At 43.7% G+C, this 22,042-nt stretch overlaps 1 long non-coding RNA gene across 1 annotated transcript; it reads right to left on the reverse strand.

Moving 5' to 3' along the window:
* Window positions 1–8,197: 8,197 nt before the first annotated feature.
* Window positions 8,198–9,335, reverse strand: LOC146563401 (uncharacterized). Its single transcript, XR_014894243.1, has 4 exons — window positions 9,065–9,335; window positions 8,856–8,967; window positions 8,448–8,536; window positions 8,198–8,334 (listed from the first exon to the last, which is right to left on the reverse strand). It is a non-coding gene; the product is annotated as an uncharacterized LOC146563401 (long non-coding RNA).
* Between the last annotated feature and the right edge of the window lie 12,707 nt (window positions 9,336–22,042).

A 22,042-nucleotide genomic window follows, 5' to 3' on the forward strand; every position in this document is an offset into this window, starting at 1 on the left:
AAGAAATATTAAAAAAAAAAATTATTAAAAAAATGATTTAATATGAAGGCAATATGAGCAGAGTGTTACAGGCATCGTCCTAAAGCATGTAGCCTGATGGGCAGTGTAGTCCGTGCTGCAGGGAGAATGGACTGCCATACCCGCGATGTGTCTGTGAGCGAGGAGGGAGAAAAAGGAAAAGTACGAGCTGTCACGGAGCTGGAAGCATGTAAATATAATAATAACCACTGCAGCCTGACGAGCCCAGCTGTAAGTAAGCTGTTAAGACTCGACTGTACACCGTGTTTGTGTTTTCCTCTGAAACAATAAGTCCTGTTGCAGCAGCCTTTCAACGCCTCTCTCTGTCTCTGCTAGCAAAGTTGACCCAGACAACAAAGTAAAGCTAGTTTTCAGCTACGAGCCCGACACGAACCCGACGTATTAGCCAGAGGTCCCTTTACTACGGTTCGGAGCCACTGACCTGTTTTATATACACGCGCTGAATAGTTTCTATACGAGATCACTGCAAAAAGTGCAGCCTTACCTAATGTAGCGAGTAAAAGCCACCGAGTAACCGCTAAGGGCCTCTATACTACAAACTTTCAGGCCCAAAGCTCATACAGGAACGAGCCCAGAATAAACGGGACAAGAGGGTCAATATCAGTCAGATACGTTAAAATTTATTTTAAAAGAAAACACAAAGGGTTTGCAAAAGGCCTAAAACATCAAAATGGGAAAGGTCACTAACGACCACAATATAGTCTTATTGGTGCAACCTGCCAGCAATGCAACTATCAACCTGAGGGCTTGCTCTCCCTCGGCGGTCCCAGATGCTCGTTGTTTTAAAAGAAACAAATCCGAGCCCAACAGAACACTTATTGCATGCACTAAGTGTTTTAGTTCAGGCAATAATCGGTGGCACTAAAATCACTCTTAATAAAACTTATTCACCGCAAATCCACACGGAGCACCTCTAAAAGACCTAATTCCCCTAAGGTAAGAGCCCAGCTCAGGGATTGCACATTGCCCGACTAATATTGCACCAGCCCATTGGAAATCAACACAAACCCAGTATAAAAAACAGTTTTAAAAGCCCTACTCTAAAACCAACCTGGGAGAAAAACACAACGAAAAAGAGGAGGAAAAAACAGTGACAAATTCACATGTGCAGCCTGTCCTGCAGGAGGCAATACAATATAAATTAGATTGTACTGCATAAACATACTTTTTTTTTTATGTCAAATATATTAAGTTAACATAACATACATTACAACGAATTTTAAAAAGCACTAAAAGAAAAACAGCCTGTACCTCGAACCTCTGCTTTGGAGGTTTAAAACAACCGTTTGTGTAGAAGACAAAACTTCTCAGGCTCTTCACCTACTCACACAACCATTGCTCACAGCCGCTCGTCAGTACAAATGAGAGAAGAAGAGCACCTGCTGCTACTTCCTCTTTTAAACCCTCCCTTGGGTCCCCTGGGTCCTAAAGCCTTCATCTTTACACTAATGTCCACCTACTGTTACTCATTTATATTAAGATTTAAACATCTAGTTGGTGTTGGTATGGAGAGTAACCTTCAGTAATAGTAATAAATCACACAGCAATAGTACATTCATGTAGTTGTAAAAAGCCTGATGGTATATTAAGTAATCCAAAGCATTCAGAATATGTCACTCTCATTGAGTAACGTAACGGAATACGCTGCAAAATACATTTTGGGGCATGTAATCTGTAATCTGTAGTGGGATACATGTTAAAAGTAACCTCCCCAACACTGCTGTGTATCCAGTGTTGGGGAGTAACGGAATACATGTACCGCCGTTACGTATTTAAAATACAAAATATGAGTAACTGTATTCCGTTACAGTTACCGTTTAAAAAGGTGGTATTCAGAATACAGTTACTTTGTTGAAATAAATGGATTACACTGCGGTACTTTCCTGTTTCATATTGTCGCGGGTCAGGACTGTTTGGGTTTTGTTTGACAGCTACGTTCTGTTGTTCCAGGCGGCAGCGTTACGGTTGCCATGGTTACAGGGCGACGCTCTCTCTCTCTCTGCGACTGCGTGTTTCCTGGGTGAGAGAGCGCCTTTTCGTTGTTGTTGTTGTTGTGCTAAGCTAACAGGCAGAATGCTACAAGCATACCTCTAAAGAATGTAGCATCATGGGCAGTGTAGTGAGAATGGACTGCCATACCCGTTATGGGTCTGTGAGCGCGAGGAGGGAGAAAAAGGGGAGTGGAAAGGTACGAGTTTTTAAACGGGAGCTGGAAGCATGTAAATATAATAATAACCACTGCAGCCAAGAAGAGAGCCTGACGAGCCCAGTTGTAAGTAAGCTATTAAGACTCGACTGTACACCGTGTTCCTGTTTTCCTCCGAAAACAATAAGTTCCGTTGGAGCAGCCTTTCAACGCCTCTCTCTGTCTCTCGCAAGAAAAGTTGACCCACACAACAAAGTAAAGCTATTTTTCAGCTACGAGCCGACAGGGACCCCGCCGTATTAGTCAGAGGTCCCTTTACTACAGTTCGGAGTCGCGGACCTTCAGTAATAGTAATAAATCACAGCAATAGTACATTCATGTAGCTGTAAAAAGCATGATAATATATTAAGTAATCCAAAGTATTCAGAATACGTTACTGTCATTGAGTAACGTAACGGAATACGTTACAGAATACATTTTGGGGCATGTAATCTGTAATCTGTAGTGGGATACATGTTAAAAGTAACCTTCCCAACTCTGTGTGTATCACACACAATTGGGCATTACAAACCATCCCAGTCTCTTCCAATACCAGTCAAGGTTTGACACACTCCAAACCTTTGACTGGTAATAATAAAGATAATGGATTGGATTTATATAGCGCTTTTCAAGGTACCCAAAGCGCTTTACAATGCCACTATTCATTCATTCGCGAATTCACACACTGGTGGAGGCAGCTACAGTTGTAGCCACAGCTGCCCTGGGGCAGACTGACAGAAGCGAGGCTGCCATATCGCGCCATCGGCCCCTCTGGTGCTGTAAAATGAAACACAACGACAGCATTAGTTAATATAGAGAGGGTTTGATATAAGGAACATGCCCTTTAAAGCAGTTCAGATTCAGCGAATTCTGAGTGCTCCAAACATACCAGCCAGTTTAATGGAGAGCTGTCCAAATATCTCTGGGAATGACACAGGGATAACAAAAATATAATCAACTTGACAGGAAAACCAAGGACTAAACTAAATGACAAAAAAGTAAAACCTTACAAAGAAATCAGAAAGACGTCATGAACTGAAAATGCTGCTGAATGATCCAGAACCATGACAGACCTCGGCACTTGCTGGAGCTGGGATTGAGGCACAGATCCAGGCCCTAGCACATCTATGACCTCTGGATAGCCTCTACTACAACTACATCATTAACCATGAAGAAGTCAACACCTTTCACTAGAAGTGCTTTACACACAGCTTCTGCGAAAATGCCAGTGGCTAGCTTTAACTGGATATGAAAGTGGTGAAGGGGTGCATGCATTCTGCTCTTTCCCACACCTCTCAGCACAGCACTCGCATCACAAGTAGACATGATAGCTACTGGGAAGACACTGGAAAGAGTGAGGGACTGCAAACCACTTGCTTCAAGTAGTATAGTAACTGGTCAATGATGCTCAGCCTTCCCTGATACTGACACAAACCCTGCAGACATCTATCTTTTTGCACACAGAGGCCAACCAGGACTGTCATCAAGTCTATACCAGAGTCTCACTGTCTGTCCCTCGGTGTCCAGGCTTGTGACAGAAACAGTACCATCTTTCTACTTTGGTTCTTGAAGAATTATTGTCAAGAAGTTACTGGGTTGCCTGTTTATCATCTGCCTTTCCATTGGCATCTAAGGGAAAGGCAGGTTTAATAAAGCTACTATCGTGTGTTAGGAAAAACCCATCAGCTGCAAAGTGGTCACATTGTGGTCACTCGGGTAAATCTTATTGCCTTTACACTTCTTAAACTCCTCCACTAGCATTAACTCGTATACTGTTGCTAAATTAGTTTCCTTACAAGTTGTACACTACTGATCAGAATACCATTTTCTCTTGCAAAATCAAGGTAGGACTGACTTTGTGTCTTCCTCACATCCCAAAGATGCTGCCTATAAGTCTGAGGGACATGTTAATGGGCTAACAAGTTAGAGCTCTTTATGTTTTTATAATCAGGACTGTCTCTATCTGAGAGGGATGAACAGACACTTAGAAAACAAAAAACAGTTGAGCTCAAACTCTGTTTTTAAGCTGGAACTCCCTCTCATGCTTCGCCTTCTCCTGCTGAAAGTTTGGCACTATGTCAAAGATAGAGACATGAAAATAGTAGCCCCCCCATTTTATTTTATACTCAAAGACACTTTTAGTAGGCCACTATAATGTCAGGTTTACTGTTGTATAAGTTCCGCCAGCAGAGGGCGCTCAGTCTCGTACGCATCGGTAGCTGACCAGTGTTGCCAACTTAGCGACTTTGTCGCTATATTTAGCGACTTTTCTTCTAAAAAGAGACTAGCGACAAATCTGGCGACTTTTTCTGGTGTTATTGGAGACTAATTTATGACGACTTTTTGACGTGAAAGCGCGTATCGCTTTTGATGCTGGCCTATAAAGCTCTGAATGGTTTAGGACCAAAATACATCAGTGACCTCCTGACCCAGTATGAACCATCCAGATCCCTCAGGTCATCTGGATCCGGTCTTTTATCAGTTCCCAGAGTCAGAACCAGACACGGAGAAGCTGCATTCAGCTTTTATGCTCCTTATATCTGGAACAAACTCCCAGAAAGCCTCAGATCAGCTGAAACACTCAGTTTATTTAAATCCAGGTTGAAGACTCACCTGTTCTCAGCTGCATTTGAATAAAGCACCAAATCCACACTTTAAGCTTAAATTTCAAAACTTACATTTAACTACTGATTTTATCTACTGTTCTAATTTTATCTGTTTTGATTTTATATACTGTTTGTTTGTTTGTTAGTTAATTAGTTAGTTAGTTTATTTGCTTGTTTTATTCAATTTTAAATCCTGCTTTTTATTTGTTCTTGTTTCTAATGTCTCTGTAAAGCACTTTGAATCACCTTGTTGTTGAATTGTGCTGTACAAATAAACTTGCCTTGCCTCTCAACAAGCAGTGGTGCTGCCGTGGGCACCTCAGCTGTGCCAAAGCGCTCACGGGCGGAGGATAGTCCTCCCCCAGCTGCTATCAGGGCAGGAGACGTTCACACCTGTGCGTCCAAACTGCAAATGAATCGCGCATGAGCGAAGCTGCTGCTCCCGCACTGACTGTAACGCAGTCGGCCCATAAGGAAAAGATACATATAAATCTTATAAAGTTTGTATCTGTGTTGTGTGAAACTTGTCACGGCGAGTGAAAAGAGCCGTGTAGAAAAGGAAAAGGAGGATCCAAACGCAGGCAGTCGTGAAGGTGTAAAGGTGATTTATGGAACACAAAAGAGAGGCAAACGGCAAAACGGAGAACTAAACTATACTGGGACAACTAAACTACTGAGCACGAACACGAACCTGAACATAAAGGAAGGAAGACGATGGTACATGATGATGACGGCAGGGAACACACGGATGAAACATGGTGGATACGCAGACGGACCAGCAACTACAATGACAGAGGACACGACTTAAATACACACAGAGAAACACAGGGGAATTACACACAGGTGGTGGACACAGCTGGGAACAATCAACAAGACGAGACAGAGGTAAAACTGAACACACTCACATGAGACGCAGACCTTCACAATAAAACAGGAACAAGAAACCATCACACTAAGACGCAGACTCGACATAGAGAGACAGACAGAAAATGACACATGAAACTAAACCCACACAAAACATGAGAGCACAAATCTTAAACCCAAATAAACAGAAACATGGAACTCTAACAATAATAATAATCATCGCACCCAAAACCACAACAATCATTCAAAAAATAACAATCAAAACTCAAAATACTGGTTCGAAACTGACCCAGAACCGTGACAAAACTTGTATGAAAAGCATACAAGAGTGAAAACAGGTATAAGATTCCTTGAAAAATTATATAAATGAAACTTGTATGTTTTGGATACTTACTACACCGTAAAAAAAAAAAATCCTAAAAAAACAGGCAGCTGGGGTGCCAAAACAATACCATAAAATAACAGAAAATAACTGAACATGAAAATACGGTTATTTTCAGTAATGACAATACAGTTTGTTGCCCTAATTTTACATGGGATTTTGCCTTTTTCGAGTGCTTTTAGACATTAAATTAGGAACATTTTAATGTGATTAAACAATGAAATTACCTATAAACAAGGTCAATGAATGCGGCAATATGAATAATAATACTTCAATGTACAGAATTATACAGTTGGTTTAAATAATAACGGATTGCATTCATATAGCGTTCTTTGAGACCCTCAAAGCGCTTTACAATTCAACTTTATAATTCCCCTCTGACCATCACCAGTAGGTGGCAGGTGAGGAGTCTTGACCACGGACACAACGACCGAGAGCGTCCGATCCGGGGCTCGAACCAGCAATCTTCTGATTACAAGGCGAACTGCCAACTCTTGAGCCACAATCGCCCTAAATAACAATAATAATAATAATTATTTGATGTAAAAAAAGTTTATAAGAATCATTTTATATATTTTTCCATAGCATTTCATTTGAATTGAACAGTTCAATCTTTCAAATAACGGACAGATATTTGTGAAATCATGATACATTTGTGAATGTATTTTAATCTAAATATGCATATGTACAGACATATACATTTAAAAAACAAGAAAATTATGTTTTATTACATTTACAGTGATTTTACGTTAATTTACATTTGAAATGTAAAATCAGTCTATTGATGTGAATTTAATGATATTCTAGAAGAACAGTACAAAACTGTAAAATACTTTTATATTACAATTGTTTTTTACAGTGTAAAACAATATATGAAAGTAATGAGAAAGTGGCCACTTTCATGAGTAAATCATATAAGCCTTATATGATTCATTAAATGAAGTAGGCCACATCTTATGCAAGTCTTCTATAAGTTTTTTCTATTTCTTTTCCATATGGGAGTTCTTCTTTTACTCTTATACTGTTTTGTGGATCACAAGATTTAAAACTACTTATTACGGTGGCCCCTAGAGACAAAGCACGTACAAACTCCAAAACACATGCAAATTCCAAAACACATGCAAACTCCAAAACACGTACAAACTCCAAAACACATGCAAATTCCAAAACACGTCCCGGATAGCAAGGAAACATTGAAACAATGTTGAGTCAATATCAGGCTGTGTCATTGAATCAACGTTGAAGTGTGACGTTGACCTAACGTCACTCTTGCACCTTTTTAACGTTGAAACAACGTCAGGTTTTGATGTTGAATCAATGTTGAAACCTGACGTTGATTCAACATTATATTTTCTAATACTGCTGACATTGAAACAATGTCAGATTCTGATATTGAAACACTGTTGAGCTATGGTGTTGATTTTCCACCTCTTTCGCATATTTGCTTTTTATTAAAACAACAGTTAAATCATGACTGGAAATCTACCTTTCTTTATATGTATTTTAACCAATACTAAACTACTGCATGTTTCCATCAATACTTCAACCACCTAAACACATAATTGTACTTATTCCTTAAATTGGACACCCTTTATAAAAAAACCCCCAAATGTCTCACAATGTATCATGTCAATATTATTATCCTAAAATAAGAAAGCATTGCATGTGACGTAACAGAGAAAAAAAATAAACAAAAAAAGGTCAATAGGCATGTTTCGTTTGCTAAATACTTTATTAAAAGACAGTTTCCTATTTACGTTTATATGATTCACAGAAGTTTGTAATTTTTTGCATGATGTGCATCCTGCACCACCCAAACGATCTGGGGCGTATCGGAGCCATTTCTGCACTGCTTGTGCAAAGACAAACTCGGACATAGAGTTTGCCCCTAACTGCTGCGTCAGGCTCCAATCAAGGCAAAGCGTCTCACCTATAGACACATTTTAAGAGATGGAATTAGCGTGTCTCATGTCTTAAATGTGTATGCAAGTGCTTGTGTGTTTAATCAACAGGCCGTTGTTATGTATTTAAATCACATCTGACAGCTATTACACTTTATAGTTACAAAGTGTACATACCCTTTATATACTTACCATTGCCTTATTTGCCTCTTGTGACTGGCTCTGCATTGTTTAGCTCCTCAATGTTGTGCAAGGGCAAATCCAGAGGCAGTACCCCAGCATCTACCGATTCATTGCAGCCGGTATTGCGGATGGCTCTGACCTCCTCACGGAGTTCGTTAACAGCTCTCGTCAGGTCTGACAGAAAAAGATAATTTTTTTTAAAGTATTTAAGAATACAGACAACTTGTCAAAAGTTTCCTTGTGTCACACACAGATATGTACAAAGACACTAGACAGTATTTTATTACCTGGTATTTTCACTCGAGGGGCCTGGGGAAACCATTTTTTTGTGGGCTGCTCATCCTCTGAGTCACTATATGTGTACAGGGGATTTGGTCTAAAGAAAAAAAAAAGTTGAAAACGGTCATAAGTAATTACAAATGTGCTTTTGGAATATTTTTTCCTAAAGTTACAGTTTGATTTATAACAACACACACAGGAAACGGAGATGTGCAAGAAGGTACAGTATACAAGGAATTTTTGAAGTGCACAAGTGTACACGGCTTTGCATTTATAAAAAAGTTTACAAGCTTCCACTTTTTGGACTATATTATGTGGTGATATTGCAGTATGCAAGCACCACAGATATTTATAAAAGACAAGATCATAAATTCTTAGCAATCAAAGATGTGTTTGTGAAATAAAAAAAGTTTTACTTGTGCTTTCTTTTATGACTGGTCTGAGTTTCAGCTTCGGACTGAAGGTCAGACATATCACAGTGTTCACTTAGATATTTCTGAAGACTGCGTTCTGCTTCGTGAAATGTGTCTGGAAGTACAAACACAATGTATGGCCAGACATAAATTAGGACACGAAAAACTTGTTATTGTTACATTTATACAACACCAATCCAGATGATACCCACCATGGCTTATTAGAAGTCGGACTGGTGCATAGGTGAGCCATGTTGCACCAGGATGAACTCTCCTCTTTACTGCGTCGTGGATCCTGAATGTGTCTCACGGAGGATATGGAGGCCATGACAATTTCTCCCCATTTATCCATGATCTAGGGACTATTTCTGTACCACCAGTGCTAAACTGCACAATGCACCAGTCTTTCATTTTTATCTTTTTTTTAATTTGGAGTCCTTTTTTGCCCTGTCTAGGATAAACAGGAAACAGATAATTACAATATATTTCCTAGTCACTACAAAACTTGATCTATTGATTGAACTAAATAATAAATAATAGCTTAAAATGTATATAGGCAACAATTACAAGCAAACCCGTATATGTAAGCATTTAAACACTGAAGATAATAAAATTAACAGTATTTTGTCTAAGTCTGCCATTGTAGGAATTCATGGCACCGAGACAAAAACATGGCGCACAGTGTGGCGTCAAAATAGGCGCACACCTTTGACGCTGCGTTTTCTCCGTCTTCCTCGTCCACACGTAAATGCTAAACGCAGTTTACGTGTGGACAAAAGGTGCAAACGCAAGTTAGGTGAGCGTGCAGCGTAAAGTTTGAATTGAGTGCGAATCGAAGCGGGTGCTCTCCAATCATTAAAAGTAACAAAGTCATTGAACACATTTATACAGTTACCTTTACGTTTATCAATCATATATCACAGATTTACAATTTTTTGTAGTACTATGCTAAAAAGCAACTACAGAGCGAAAGTCTGGGTCAAGCGCCGAGGTGACGGCAAGAACAAAGGAACCCTCAAAGCGTTAAAGCTAGCTTTGTAAGGGAATATAACGGAAAAGTATGAAACGAAAATGTTTTCTTTGTTGATAGACTTTGTTTGCAGTGCAATTTATTTGTTGCCGGATTGTAAGATGAAAGTAGACACAATTTCGGGCTCCCACATTTTATCCGAAACTTTACATTAACAAGTTTGTTTTGTTTTTTTTACTGTTATTCAAATACAACCGTGGAAATAACGAATAGAACAAAAGTCATTCATTCTTACCTTATACTAATCGTGGTGCAGGCCAGTGCACTGCATGAACTGATGCCTTCTCCGGTCAATTCCGCTGAGAGTAAATCTAATGTCCCGCTCTACTGTACAAGACAATGGTTACCTGGAGGGATGTACCAATGTGATAGGGGTGCTGCGGAATAGTCCAAGTGGTAGCAGCTTTAATTTCCCGCTCAACCATAAATCGATGGTTTTTCAACGTGATTGTTGTCACCTTGTCAACTATAAATAGATCAACAATCAACGATGACAGAACAACAGTGAATCAATGTTATTTCAATGTCAGTGTAAGGTTTCATCAGTATTTCAATGTTGTTTCAACATTGGTTTTGTGTTGACATTTCAATCCTGACGATTCTGATGGTTCAGATGGAAAATCAACATCTGTTCAATGTCTCCTTGCTATCTGGGGTACAAACTCCAAAACACATGCAAATTCCAAAACACATGCAAACTCCAAAACACGTACAAACTCCAAAACACATGCAAATTCCAAAACACTTGCAAACTAAAAAACACATGCAAACTCCAAAACACGTACAAACTCCAAAACACATGCAAATTCCAAAACACATGCAAACTCCAAAACACTTGCAAACTCCAAAACACGTACAAACTCCAAAACACATGCAAAATCCAAAACACTTGCAAACTAAAAAACACTTGCAAACTCAAAAACACTTGCAAACTCAAAAACACTTGCAAACTCAAAAACACATGCAAACTCCAAAACACGTACAAACTCCAAAACACATGCAAATTCCAAAACACTTGCAAACTAAAAAACACATGCAAACTCCAAAACACGTACAAACTCCAAAACACATGCAAATTCCAAAACACATGCAAACTCCAAAACACTTGCAAACTCCAAAACACATGCAAACTCCAAAACACGTACAAACTCCAAAACACATGCAAATTCCAAAACACTTGCAAACTCAAAAACACTTGCAAACTCAAAAACACGTACAGACTCCAAAACAGGTACAAACTCCAAAACACTTGCAAAATCCAAAACACTTGCAAACTCAAAAACACTTGCAAACTCAAAAACACTTGCAAACTCCAAAACACTTGCAAAATCCAAAACACTTGCAAACTCAAAAACACTTGCAAACTCAAAAACACTTGCAAACTCCAAAACACTTGCAAATTCCAAAACACTTGCAAACTAAAAAACACATGCAAACTCCAAAACACGTACAAACTCCAAAACACATGCAAATTCCAAAACACATGCAAACTCCAAAACACGTACAAACTCCAAAACACTTGCAAAATCCAAAACACTTGCAAACTCAAAAACACTTGCAAACTCAAAAACACATGCAAATTCCAAAACACAACGGAAGTGCTCCAGGACGCTAGGGGCAGTGTTGAGCTTTTGTTACCTAGTAACTACACAAGCCAGGAAGTGCCAATTTGGGGTTTGCAGCCTTAAAGGCCGCATTTTAAGGCCGATTACGTCACAGCGACAAGAGAAGGCTTTCCCAATTCAAAGGCTGCTCTACATGCGGCCCTCAAATGTGTCCTTAATTTCCCTGAATTTTAAGGATGGGTCGGTGTAGCCTTCATGGCCCAACATATCCCAGACTTCATAGTGCGGTGGTGGTGTGGATAATTTTGCCGAAAAAAAACGGTGGAAGCGGAGCGGAGGAAGAGTAAACTTTCAGAAGTAAGTACTGAATATTATGTAACTTATTTATGCGCAAATATTTTTTTAATGAAGAACATTAAACCATTATTGTTGGCCACATGTCGGGAAGGTTATGTGACATTAGTGATGTCTGTACTTTCAGAATTAACTTGGTTTTAAAGCCTTTACTTTAAAAAAAATATATATAGTTGACTTTAATCTTACAGAGATTGTGATGATTTTGTGGATAATTAAAGTCAGTCATATATCCACAAACACAACAAGCTGAAAGTCAGTGATGCTGCTCAGTTTGCAGTCCTGAATATCACGGCACAAGCAGGATTCACTGCACTGTTAATGTGAGCTATGTTATATTGCTGCCTCTGTTCGGTGGTGTCGAGCCAAACGGACTTTAACGTGTGTTTGAACGAGCTGATGGTTCACTCGTTAAGCTGAAAGAAAGATGCTTTAATCGCAGGAGTCACACATGTGTCCACTGCACCATCTGGGAACTCTTCTTGTTTCGTAATAACACAAACACTAAATCCTCCTTCTTTTGTGCTGTTTTGTAGCAGTGTATACACCTGAGACTTTTACCTGTCTGTCTGTCCTGCACTCTCTCTCTGTTTCTTTCTCTCTGATTGTGGAATAAAAGTATGAACGTGTGTTTATAAGTCACACTTGTGTTTGAATCCTGCAGCTTATCACACATTTGATTTCCATGTGTGACAACTGCAAGTGTCCAGAGTGAGGACAGACTGAGGGACACACTGCTGCACATCATCTGTGAGGCTTTGCACCCCTGATGATCCACCAGGACAAACTCAGTAGTGTGTGAGGAAGAGGAGGAGGAAGAGCCAGCAGCAGCTGACAGATGGAGAGAATAGACAGACTGTTCCCTGTTTGTGAAGGACTGCTAGAAAAGTTTAAAATAACTAATTGTCTGTCCTGAATCAGTCTTATTAGGTAATGTTCAAATAATTTAATCATTCCAGTGTTTTCAGTGTGGGAGAAAGTACTCAGGGCCTTCAAGTTACACACTATGAAAGGCAGCAACAAGTTTAATGTTCAGAAACCTAAAGTATGTATCAGCAGCAGAATGGAGCTAAAAATAAATGTTTGTTCCAGTTCTATGAAGCTTTGAGTATTTGAGGAATTTGCATGTGTTTTTGAGTTTGCATGTGTTTTTTAGTTTGCATGTGTTTTTTAGTTTGCAAGTGTTTTGCAGTTTGTACGTGTCTTGGAGTTTGCATGTGTTTTTGTCATGGTCCTGAGTCTGAGGACTCAGTGTTTTGTGTTTCCTTATGCTTTTGTTCATTCCGAGTGTGTATTCTGTTGTGATTTTGCCATTTGTTAGGTTTCTGTTCTTTGCCTGCCTGCTCCCACTTCTCTGTGTTCCCTCTGTCTGTCCATGGTGTTATTGTGTCTGCTCATGAGTCTGCCTGTCATGTTCAGTGTCCTGTCTGATTCTCTGTGTCAGTTTCCTGTTTTATTCTGAAAGTTCATGTCTCATGTCAGTGTGTTCAGTTTTACCTCTCCCCTGTCTCGTTAGCCTTATTGCTCCCAGCTGTGTCTCCCTCCTGTGGCCCATTCCCTGATTACTCCCCGTGTACTTAAGCCCTGTGTTTTCCTGTGCTCTCTGTCGCGTCGTACCCTCAACTAGCTGTGTGTTCTGCTTTTATGTTCCCAGTGTTTGGTCTCCTGCTCCAGTTTAGTGTTTCTTTCCAGTGTTTCAGTCCTTGGTTCCTCTGTTCTGACTTTTGGTTTTCTTTTGGTGAGTTTAGTTTGTACGAGGTTTTTTCCAGCAATAAAGCTGCGCCTTAAGTTTCACTTCCGTGTCTGAGTTCTGCATTTTGGGTCCACCACTCCTGCTTGCCTGCCACACAGCGATTCATGACAGAACGACGCGACCAGTAATGGATCCAGCGGACTCACCGTGGAAGCGCAGCTCCCGTTTTGACGGGACTCGGCTAGCGCTTGGAGGGCCTCCGTGCTGCCGCTCCTCACTAGCTGCTTACCCTTCGGTCCACTCACCTGCTTCCTCTCCGCGGACGCCCAGGTCTCGCAGAAAACGCTCCAGCCGGTCCCGGGAGGATTACTACGAGCCTGCAAGCAATCAGCTCACGCCTGCACAAGCCTTCTACAAGATGTTAGGGATTATTATCGTGCCGCCCGACTCACCCAGCGTTTCCACTTCACAGCAGGAGCCTGGGACTCTTCTCGACCAACCGCCTAGGGTGAGTGACAAAGTCCCCCTACATTCGCCTTCTGTGTCGAGGGATAAACGTACCGTTTTCCCCAAGGCCGCTAACGTCGGCTTCATGAACTCTAGATCTTCTGTTCCTCCTGTTCCAGAAAATGACAGTATTCATTTTGAGAGCGATCGTTTCCACTTTGGTTCAAAAGACTGTGCTTCTGATGCTCCTTCGGACCCAGGAGTTAAGACTGTTTCATCTGGAACTGTTTATTCTGGAGCTATGTTTATTCAGTCAGCTGCCCGTCCGCTTTCAGCTCAGTCCCCTGCTCAGCAGCCGTCTGTAGCTCAGTCTCCAGTGTCACCTGCTCAGCAGCCACCTGTAGCTCAGTGTCCTGTGTTTCCTGCTCAGAAGCCGCCTGTAGCCCAGACACCAACTCCACCACCACCACCACCATTTTCGCCCCAAGCTCTGTTAGCCACCCGGCCCGAAGCTCTGTTAGCCGCCCGGCCCGAAGCTCAGTCGCCACCTCCACCACATTCAGCCTCGCTTCCCATAGCACAGTCACATCCACAGCCTGACTTACTACAAACCTTATTTCAATCCTTAGCCCAGTCAATAGCTCAGTTGGTAGAGGAATCATCAGCCTTATCGTCAGCTCGGTTTCAAACTTCACAACCATCATTTTCCCGACCTTTTCCTCAGTTGCCCTCAGCTCAGCCACCTATACAGCCATCATCTTCACCTACACCTCCGGTACAGCAAGCTATGTCTATCCAACCCTTACAGAACTGTTCCACAACCTTGAATTCTAATCAGAGAGACAAACCAAACAATATTGTTATCAGTCCTCAAAAGCTGGCCAGCTCTGAGACTGAGATTCACTCCAGGGCCTCCCCAGAGGCTGGGTTTCAGCCCCCAGCAGACTCTGGACCCCTGGCGGTTAAGAAGCCAGCTGAGGACCGCACCCGGCCGTTGCTGCCTGAGCAGACTCAATGCTCTGTGCAGCTGCAGTCTGCCATGTGTTTGCCAGAGGCCCGTGTGCCTGCTGGTCCTGTTCTGTCCCTGCCAGAGGCCCGTGTGCCTGCTGGTCCTGTTGCGTTCCTGCCAGAGGCCCGTGTGCCTGCTGGTCCTGTTGCGTTCCTGCCAGAGGCCCGTGTGCCTGCTGGTCCTGTTGCGTTCCTGCCAGAGGCCCGTGTGCCTGCTGGTCCTGTTGCGTTCCTGCCAGAAGTCTCCGCGCCTGCTGGTTCTGTTGCGTTCCTGCCAGAAGTCTCCGCACCTGCTGGTTCTGTTCTGTGTGTGCCAGGGGCTCCAGTGCCCACTGGTTCTGAGACTGTTTTTGCTGGGGGGCCCGAGGAGCCCGTCCAGCCTCCAGCTGCTCCACCAGCAGCCTCATCCACGCCTGCAGTTTGCACGTGTCTTGGAGTTTGCACGTGTCTTGGAGTTTGCACGTGCTTTGTCTCTAGGGGCCACCGTAACTTATAAACACACACACAAAGTAACTCCACCAGAGTGCCTACTTCGGGGTCACTTTTGCCGGTCCAAGCCCGGGTGGTTGGAATTGTGACATTAAAAAAACAATTGCTAAAAGAAATTTAATTTGTAGTTTTAAATAAACTCTAAATGCATTTAGGATGTTTTTTACTCACTTTATGTCTCTTCCATGATGTTATTTCTCTCTCGCTAATTACATTAGCGACCAATTATGCAAATTAGGCGATGACGAGATTTTCCTTACTGAGGAGTTTGCAACACTGTAGCTGACGCCACACTAGAAGAAGTAATGTGAGTAGAGGAGAGGCAGTGTATGGCCCACGTGCTGAAAGAATTGATTAATCAGACATTTTTCCGTCTTTACAGGTAAGCTGAGTGGTTGATAATATAAAACAGATGTTATAAAAGTGATAGACAGCAGTGGCGATTAATGATAAATGTCTTGTTTGTGGCGAATGTTAAGCTAGAGAGCTAATTTCCAAGTTGCTCCTGTTGTTAGCCTGTGCTCATCCAAGTGGTAGACTGTACCGAAAGTCTGTGAGTTCATTGCAGTTATATTTTGGGTTAAAGCCACAAGATATATGTTTTGCATAATAAGAAAAAATTTAAATTGCTGTATTTTTAGGTCATTAAGAGTGAATGCTGTAGAAATATATTAAGAAAAACGTTTATTTGAAAGGGATAGAGTTGAATAAATACAGTTAATAAGACAGGTTCATACATAGATTAAAACTGTAGTAAAAACAAGATAAAACTGTAATGAAAGTTCACTATGGTGCTTGTGCATACAGTAAGAGGCATTTCTGTGATTTAAGCAGTTTATAAAAGTGGTGCATTTGAATATGAAACTGTATAAGTTACTTGTAAAAAGTAATGTTATCCACACTAGAAGTAGTGTCAGTGGTGAAGAGGCAGCGTACGGCTCGCGCAGCGAAAGAACTGATTAATCGGACATTTTTCTGTCTTTACAGTTTTCTGTAAAAAATTAATATGTTGCACGGGAGATAAGTTGGCCCATCATTTCAGCGGTGTAACAAATGCACACTTGATGCATCTTCTACACCACTGTTATACCCTTGTCTGTAAAACTGCGAGGTTCTGTAGATGCTTGTAAGTTAAGAGTCCTACTGTCTGCCAAACCATCACATGGAGCGGTTGGACCACTGCTGTAAAATGATGCCATCTCACACAAATCCTTCTTTCTGCAGTGGTGTAACGAGTGTTTGCTGCCTTCCTGGTATCATTTTTTGTATATTTGTCACACTTAAATGTTTCAGTTCATCAAACAAATGTAAATATTAGACAAAGATAACAAAAGTAAACACAAAATGAAGTTTCTAAATGAAGGTGTTTATGATTAAGGGGAACAAAAATCTGAAATGCCAGCTGCGATAGGCTCCAGCACCCCCCGAGACCCTGAAAAGGATAAGCGGACGCGAATGGATGGATGGGAACAAAAATCCAAACCGACACTTACCTGTGTGATTGCCCCTGCTCCGTTATAACATAAATTAACTGTGGTGTTCAGCAATCCGATAGATGAATCTGTGTTTAGCAGCTGCCATTAGAACGGCACGTGTCCAGCTGCACTGTGCCAAGTGATGGAGGAGGATGTGGTGCGGAGGTGTTATTGACATTCGGCCCCTCAGTTCCAGTGAAAGGAACTCTGAATAGTTCAGCATACCGAGACATTTCAGACACTTTCATACTGCCAACTTTGTGGGAACACTTTGGGGGTGGCCTCTTCCTGTTCCAACATCCCTGTGCACTAGTGCACAAAGCAAGATCTGCAAAGGTAAATGGACTGATTCTTATATCGTACTTCTCTACTCTCCTGGAGCGCTCAAGGCGCTTTACACAAAATGCCTAATTTACCAATTCACAACATTGATACAAGCACTTTTTTCTATGCTTAAGTGCTTTCTATCTCACATTCACAAACATCCATACTTCAGTGGATGCTGAGAGAGCTAGTTGGATTTAGCATCATGCCCAAGAATATTTGGCATGCAGACTGGGGCAGCCAGGGAACCATCCAATCAGTAGATGAGCCAGCCTTACCGGTCCCAGTCTTCAATTAATTCAATACAAATATACAGGTCATTGGATGTTCAAGATGGGTTATACGTCTACCAACAACTGCTCACACTGCCAAACCAATTCACTGGACAATTATATCCACGCTCTTTGGTTCTGTCCACCAGTTCAGAAGTTTTGGTGCGAGATATGTGAAGACTTATCAAAGTGTCTGAAATGTAACATTCCAACTTCCCCCTTAGTGTGTTTGTTGGGCAGCTTAGATAATGTCACTTCAGATAAGAATATCGCCCATATGGTTTTCACTGCCCTATGCATAGCCAAGAAAACAGTCCTCATGAACTGGAAAAATAAAAATAATCTTAATTCTAACCAATATAGAAATTATCTATTAGATTACATTAGTCTTGATACAGCCTCTGCCACCACAACAGATCAATTGCTCTGGGCTCCCTTTGATCAGCTCCATCACCTAGTGGGGGTGGGGGGTCATAGTTTGGTCCCGCCTTCACTGTTGTGATTGGTGTGGGGGTAGGGATAGGCTTAGGGCGTCGGGGGGTTCCCCAGGAGCATCTTCCTTGGAGGGCTCAACCCGGGGTAGCGGTCATGGCCTATTAAGGGCTCTGTTTGCTCTTAGGTGATGGTTTCCTCGTGGCTGCGTGCAGCGGGGCTAGGGGAGGGTCTGTGCTGACGGACGTGGGTTACTGACCTGGTAGCCTGGCTACGTGAGGTTCTGGGGGTGCTCCGTCTCTGGGCTGGGGCCCTGGTTGGTGTGTTGCCGGGGTTGTGGGCGGGTGGGTGTATGGGGGCCCAGCCCTGGCACAGGGTGCCGCCAGTGCATCGAGCCACCTGGGGGGCTCTTGAACTGGTGGGGGAGGTTGTTACACCTTGCAGGAGCTCTCCTCTCTTCAGGAACTCACTCTGCAGGAGGGGGAGATACAGGAGAGGTGGAGGAAGATCTCAGCCTGGGCGTCTATTGTCTTGTGTAGTCGGGAAGATGAGTGGATGACCGGGTGGGTGCAGTTTTCTCTGTGGTGGGATCAGGTGGGCTGTCCCAGGCTCTGTGGGGCCGGGCGGTGCTGCTGTTCTGGGCCCCCTTTCCCTGGCGGGTTGCAGAGTATGGGGGTGCTTACTGGGGTCGGGGGGGGAGCTGGCCCAGGGGAGGGGTCACTTGCCCTTCCCTTCCTTCCCTCCCCATCTCCAGCTTTCTCCCTCTTTCCGCTCCACCACAATCACCCACACATGCAAGGCCTTGGGGTAAAGATGTGTCACCAGGGTACAGGGGAGGCTACCCCCCCCCCCCTCCCTCTGTCCCCTTCTGGCTGCCTGTGCCTCATTTTATCCCACAACTTAGACACTCACATTACTCACACTCTCATAACACATACATATAGGATCTTGGGGGTGGGCACGCTACACGGACTCCAAAAGACCATCAGGGTGTACACCTCACCCCTGGCGTCGTTGCCCACCTCTCAATTTTAAATACACGTAGACATTGAGGGCCCTTCTCTCACCCCAACCGGTCGCAGCAGATGGCTCCGCCCCTCCCTGAGCCTGGTTCTGCCGGAGGTTTCTTCCTGTTAAAAGGGAGTTTTTCCTTCCAACTGTCGCCAAAGTGCTTGCTTACAGGGGGTCATATGATTGTTGGCTTTTTCTCTGTCTCTATGAAGCGCCTTGAGGCAACTTTTGTTGTGATTTGGCGCTATATAAATAAAATTGAATTGAATTGAATTGAATTATCAGGAGGGGCTATGCGCTTACCTGCTGCTCTCTGGCAGGTAGCTCCATGCCCTCCTGGGTTTTAAAGGCACCTTAGAACACACATGCATCAACACTACATATGAACGGGTGGAGGGAGGTTTGGAGTCTTCTCACACCACCGTTCTCTGCGGCCTGCTGGAGCGGGGGGACCAGGAGGAGGAGTTGGCCGTCCGACTGCGGTCTGGAGTGTGGGGCCTCCCTGCTGCTGCGGAGTCGGGGCGGTCTGCCTCTCCCCACCGCAGGGAAAAGGGTAACACCACCTGGGTCTGGGTGCAGTTCCCCCCTCCAGGGGCAAGGGTACCTAGACCCGGTTCTTAGAGTACGCTTGGGGAGTGTGATCGTGTGTACAGCGTCTCTTTATGTCTGTCTCCACGTTGGTTGAGTGTGGAGTAAGTGCATATGAGAGCATGAGGGTGGGAATGGATGTTTGTATCTGTGTGTGCCTGTATGTCTGTGTCTATATGTCAGGTTGGGTATCAGACGCCACCTCTCTGGGGACATCTCAGGTCCTCCAAGGTATGGAGGCCTATCTCCCCCCACCACTCCCCCTGCCAGTGGCAGACTCCCTCAGACATCGGTGCGTTGGTCGTTCTTTGTGTCCGGGGGTGGGCGTCCAGGTACACACCAGCTCACTCCTTGGTGGCTGCTTGTCAGGGCCTGGAGCCTGGGGCTCGCTCGGGCCACTTTGGGGGTGGGGTGCCCTCGGCCTCTGGGCCTGGGGCTCGGTCACTCTGTCACAACTGGCTGCCGGCAGAGCTCACGGGCACGTCACTGCAACCCCCCTGGCTTCTGCTCCACGGCTGCTGAGTGACCCCTCATCTGGGGCTCTCCTCAGCTCTTTCTGGGACAGTGGCGCGGCTGCCCCTCTGTTGGTCTTCCTTGGTCTCTTGTGTTCTGGGGGCCTCTGAATGTCTGGAGTTTTGATCTCCTCCATACCTGCTTCATGCCCTGGTGGATGTCTGAGGGCCAGATGATTAACTTCACTCCTGTAGTAGGTCTCATCGTTGTTGCTGATGCGACCGACCACAATTGTGTCGTCTGCAAACTTGATGAAAAGGTTGAAGCTGTGTGATGGTGTGCAGTCGTGGGTCAGCAGGGTGAAGAACAGGGGCCTCAACACACATCCTTGGGGAGTCCCTGTATTCAGTGTTCTTGTGCTGGAGGTGTTGCTGCCGACCCGTACTGTCTGCTGTCTTCCTGTCAGGAAAACCAGCAGCCAGTTACGCAGCGAGGGGCTGATCCCCAGCAAATCCAGTTTGTGAATGAGTTGCAGAGGACAGGGGCGGTCCTAGCCTGTTTGGTGCCCTCGGCGAACACTCCCTCTGGTGCACAGTCACAGGAGGACGCTCAGTGAGAGACTGAGATTACCAAAAAGCACCAAAGAACAACACAGGAAGTCATTCCTGCCCGTGGCCATCTCCCTGTACAACTCCTCCATCTAACACACTGTGAACACTGCAATAGTTACATCCTTTTTACACACACTCTTTTCTACTCTGGAATATTCTTCTCAGTAGTATTCTTGATATTTATTTATAATCACATCTGTTAATCCTTGATATTTATAATTGAGTGATCTGTATGTATTAGTGCTAGTTCTGTAATATATTGTATTATTTGAATAGTTTACTCTGTTACTGTTTCTTCTTGGACCAGCTGTAACTCACATCATTTCCTTAGAGATTAATAAAGTATATAAAGTATTCTGATTCTGATTCTGATTGTTTCAGGATGACCTGCCATTATCCAATGACACATCTGCTTACCTCAATCAATCAATCAATCAATCAATCAATCAATCAATCAATCAATCAATCAATCAATCAATCAATGCTTTATTCGCCACATGTAGGTTGCCCTGCAATGAAATAGGACACCCCCCCCCCCCCCCCCCCCCACACACACAACACAGACATCACATGGGGATACAGGCCGGAGATCGGTTGCATTACAGACAAAAACACTGAAATGTACACTACAATGGGAAAGTACAAGAGGAAAAAAAGAGACCTCTACTCATGCTGGGCTCCTGGGAGGACAACATGAGAACAGGAAACACAAAAACTCCTCTGCACAAAAAGCACATAAATGTCCACAGTACAACATTATGGAGCACGTGACCAGCAACAGGGTCGGGTGGGGGGTGAGGAGTCATCCGAAGCAAACACAGCAGCCATCCTGCACAGCGCTACCATTCCAGCGCGGGCTCAGACCTGCCGTGTTCCCAGGAGGGAACAAGCATCAGAGGCATTTGTAAAGGGAGGGGGGATGAGTGAGTGCGTATCAGTGTATATGTATGTGTGTGCGTGTCCAGAGTTCAGCTGAGACAGTGTCCTTCGCCCTGCTAGGCTAACTAAACAGTCTTCCAGCCAACCCAGGTGGCCTTGCATGGAATGGGAAGGAACAGACTCAACACAGTCGTTATCAGGGAGTTTTTGTTCGGCTCCAGCCTTGAGCCCATAGCTGGCGCCGAAAGGCCGAAAGGCGCAAAGCTGTTCTAACAGTCCAACACTGGTCTCTCAATCTCCCGTTGGAGAGCCGTGAGCTTCTCCATGATGTTATCAAACTTGCGCTCTGTGATGTTGTCATTCTTGTGCTCAAAGAGCCGATTCTGAGAACTCACGACCGCAGTGAGCCTCCCCAAGATGTAATCCAGTCTGCACTCAGAGATCTTATTCTGAGTATTCACGGCAGCCGTAAGCCTCTCCAATATCTTCTCCGTGCTGCACTCAATGAGCCCATTTTGAGAAACTCACGCCTCTTCCCATCGTTTCAATCCCAGCGGGC

Source organism: Mchenga conophoros, linkage group LG11 (assembly GCF_057382185.1).
Source record: "Mchenga conophoros isolate Kocher_MC1m ecotype Shallow Benthic linkage group LG11, M_conophoros_male_GT1.1, whole genome shotgun sequence".
Taxonomy (NCBI): domain Eukaryota; kingdom Metazoa; phylum Chordata; class Actinopteri; order Cichliformes; family Cichlidae; genus Mchenga; species Mchenga conophoros.